This window comes from Dipteris shenzhenensis, chromosome 9, assembly GCF_047967505.1.
Source record: "Dipteris shenzhenensis isolate YYH24624 ecotype China chromosome 9, Dip_SZ_1.0, whole genome shotgun sequence".
NCBI classification, from domain to species: Eukaryota; Viridiplantae; Streptophyta; class Polypodiopsida; order Gleicheniales; family Dipteridaceae; genus Dipteris; species Dipteris shenzhenensis.
The window spans coordinates 21,748,791-21,752,630 of NC_141604.1; the positions used below are offsets into that span (position 1 = coordinate 21,748,791).

The 3,840-nt window shown below is 38.5% G+C and overlaps 1 long non-coding RNA gene across 1 annotated transcript; it reads left to right on the forward strand.

The window, feature by feature from the left end:
* Positions 1-425: 425 nt before the first annotated feature.
* LOC147898366 (uncharacterized) lies at positions 426-1,750 on the forward strand. The gene is made up of 5 exons (XR_015541481.1): positions 426-549; positions 707-991; positions 1,082-1,135; positions 1,218-1,628; positions 1,709-1,750. It is a non-coding gene; the product is annotated as an uncharacterized LOC147898366 (long non-coding RNA).
* The last annotated feature ends 2,090 nt before the right edge of the window (positions 1,751-3,840 follow it).

The following is a 3,840-nucleotide window of genomic DNA, read 5'->3' on the forward strand; positions in this document are numbered from 1 at the left end:
TTGCGCTTTGATGATATATACTCTTGCGTGACATTGAAGAAGCTCCAACTCATTGCAAAGTCTGATTTGAGATTAGAAAAGAAAAATATATTCCTTTCTTTATTAGAAGCCACTAAACATATGCGAGACATGTACTTCATGCCTATGGGTGACCTTGAGTACAGAGGGTGTGTTTCTACTACCAATACAAACCAGCTTTCATGGTGTTTGTTTGTTTCTTACCAATGGCATGACTCTTTTTATTATAAAATTACATCAACTTTTACTATTTAGGTGGATTAGTAGAGAAATATTTTTGGAGAAGGTGGAGACACAATCATTGAAAGTGCTTGAAGATTTGAGGGTGATCACAACAATGGGCACTCCTTTGGATACCCTTAAGGATTACACATTGCAGCAATACAAATACATGGAGGATATAAAACTGGAGGGGAGAAAACATATGTTTGTGGTGCTAAGATCAAAGGAAACAAAGATGGAGAATAAGGGTGGAAAAAAAAGAGATGGACTATCTGAGTTGGACATGGCTGCCCATAGGGTGGTTTATAGGTATGTTTCAATTCAAATCCAATGTTCATTTTTTATTTCTCTATGTTTGTGCAATTGATTCATGTAATTACATAATCATTGATGGTTGTTTCACCTAATTTCTTGACCTTTTAATGGTTTGGGACATCCAATTTTTTTTTTGTTTCTTGGTTGATAGATATCTCTCCCACTTAGCAACAGAGAAAAGGATCTTTGACATTCCAAATTTGTGCAAGAGCTGCATGCATGTATCCACCTGGAATGCACCGTCTCTCTGAATGGGAATGAGCACATTGTCCCTGGTGGATAGACTTCCGTAAAGGACAAGTACTGGTGTAGGAAAGAGACTTGTACAACACTTATGCTTCACAGAAAGCCAGTGAAGCAAGTAAGGACAAAGTGGAGTGAAGCTCAAGGAGAGATAAGAAAGAGAAAGAGAAATAAGAACATGCTACAAAAAAAGGTAAGGAAGATACACTATGATTGTTTGTTGTTGTTTTCTTCAATTCATTTTAACATCGCGTTAATAAGTTTATGATTGTTCTCTTTCTAGATGAGGGACCATCTAGTCCTCTACATCATGAAATCGACCACACAGAGAGTGCAGGTAAGGGTGTGGTGGTGTTCTACATTTGGAGTTGTTCTTTTACCACTAGTTTTGCTTGTAATTGATTTGCTTTTGCATATAGGTGGAGAATCAATCTTAAGACTTGTGAAGCAATATGTGTTCCATCGATCACAATCACCTGACATTTCCTTGGCCCGTGGCATCACACCTTTGTTTGCTTGTACGATTGGTGATTACATTGCCATGGGCAAAGACTTTGCTGACTCTAAAAGAAATGATAAGTATGCTATTTTGCATGAGTTTTTCATTACAGTGGCTAGTCGAGATCAGGACTACAAGAGGATGGATAAGAAGGTGAAGTGGGCTTCAGATTTTATATTGCTCGATTTTCCATTTGGCTATCCAATTGATGAGAGAGGACTGACTCCTACTTGGAATGTCTTACTCGAGGACCATGTGCGGCATGGGCTTGCAGTTGCATCAGCTTCTTTGTCTGATAGTGGTTGGTTGGCGTGCATATGTCCTTTGGTAGGTAAGGCACAATACCACAAGTGACATTTCACATTTTTTGTTTCCATTTTGCTAGTTTTAAATAAAAGTAATTGCTTGCAGGACAATGTATTGGTTGGATGGAATGGTTTGCATATGTCTAGGGCTTGGAGGTTGTTAGATGTGTGATCATTCATGACAAGCTTCCATATGGATTTTGTAGAGAACATGGTAAAAGTGTTAAGGTAAGCTACCATTCCATGCATTCTATGTTTGTTAGTTGTATTGAGTCCTTTTTTGTTTCTCCTTTGGGGTCTTTGACAAATGTCTCCTCGTTTGTCCTATGCATGCTATGTTTGGAAGGATAAGTCGCCTTTTCTTTGCAGTTTGTTTATGTGTGATTGGCAAGTGCCTTCTTTCATGCTATAATGCTTGCTAGTTGAAGTCAATATACTGTACATGTTTTTCTCCATGTGGTTCCCAGATGCAATCTTCAATATTAGCTCTCATACGTAGAGCAAAGAAGAATCCAATAGTTTTTTGGGAGGAGAGCTTTCCACTTTTCCAACAGCTATTGATTGATCCACGTGAAGATATCTGGACTCACTACATACCTCCCTCTGCAAGGACAATCATGTCGATGTCTTCTCAGCTAGCACGAGGTGGACTAGAGAGGAGTAGTTTTTTTGTAGGTTGCATTATGTCTCTTCTCTGTGTTCTTGGAGGGTTGGTTTTAGAGATGGGTTGTGGTACAACCCTTGTATTAGCTCTCATACATAGAGCAAAGAAGAATCCAATAGTTTTTTGGGAGGAGAGCTTTCCACTTTTCCAACAGCTATTGATTGATCCACGTGAAGATATATGGACTCACTACATACCTCCCTCTGCAAGGACAATCATGCCGATGTCTTCTCATCTAGCACGAGGTGGACTAGAGAGGAGTAGTTTTTTTGTAGGTTGCATTATATCTCTTCTCTGTGTTCTTGGAGGGCTGGTTCTAGAGATGGGTTATGGTACAACCCCTCTTATGCGTGCTTGTCAGGCCACTGGCAGGCCTTGTTTTTCATTTTGACTCAAACAGTGGTATTGTGGCTAGCATTGTTGAGCCACTTGTGGTAGATCATTCTGGAAAACGGATCAGGTCAGAGCATGATGGAGAGGGGGAAGAAGAGAGTGGAGCCTACTGTCACAGATCCATTTGGTGAGTAGTATGCTACTGGCCCTAGGTTTTTTGCTATATATTTTTAATGCTAAAATTGAGGACTTTGAAAATGTTATTTGGCATCTTTATAATATGGTAGATAGTGAACATTTACGGGTGCCTTTGAATCAAGAAAGTACAAAATTTGATCCCTTGGATATTGTTTGTAAGGCCTTGATCTAGCAATTTTTTTTTCCTTTTTGTTGGTAGCGAATTATAAGGATGGCAAGTACTTCTTATTGGAAATTATTTTCATTGTTCCACTTTGACTTACTTTGCTTTGAAATGTATGTTTTGTTGTAGTTTGTTGCCATGCTATGCAGAAAAAATGGCAAGATTCATGTCAGCCGCGACAGTAGATATAATGAGGGCGAATTAGATAATCCACGTGCGCACAACTACTTTCTTGATGATGAATGTTAGGAGGATTAGAACATGGTTTAAAACACCAATTTGTTCATAGATTGATAATTGTTGTGGTGAACCCTGGACACATTTGGAAAGTGGTAGTGTTGGTCTGGTACATTTTGCGGGTGAAGTGGTGTTTCAACAGTCATTTATGTTATGAGTTCGGTAATTAGTTTTGAGTATGGTAACATTGTTCTATGTACGATGCTATCCAATGCTTTATAATGAGACTAGGGTTTTCTAGACATATGGATGAAGTGATATTGTTCAATCAAAAGATATTGTTCAATGGTACCAGACTGAGTGATGTTTATGTTCCTCAATTGAAAGATAGGGTGGATTGTAAGTTTGAATATTGGTATACTTATTATGATAACATCTTGATATAGTAAGTTTGGTTTCAAATTTGTTCTCATCAGAGGAATTGTGGAAAAACTCGCTCGCTTCATTCGGCTTGCTCAATTTTCTTGCTCGCTCTATTGACTACCTCATTACTTTGATTCATCCAAGTGATGCTTGTAGCAATACAAATACTGGGAATGATAAATTCTAAGGGGACCACTGCTTCCAAGCCAAAGGCCATACATAAAGGAGTAAGATTTATAGTGCAGTTTTGCATGTCCATAGTGTGGAATGTAGTTTAGTA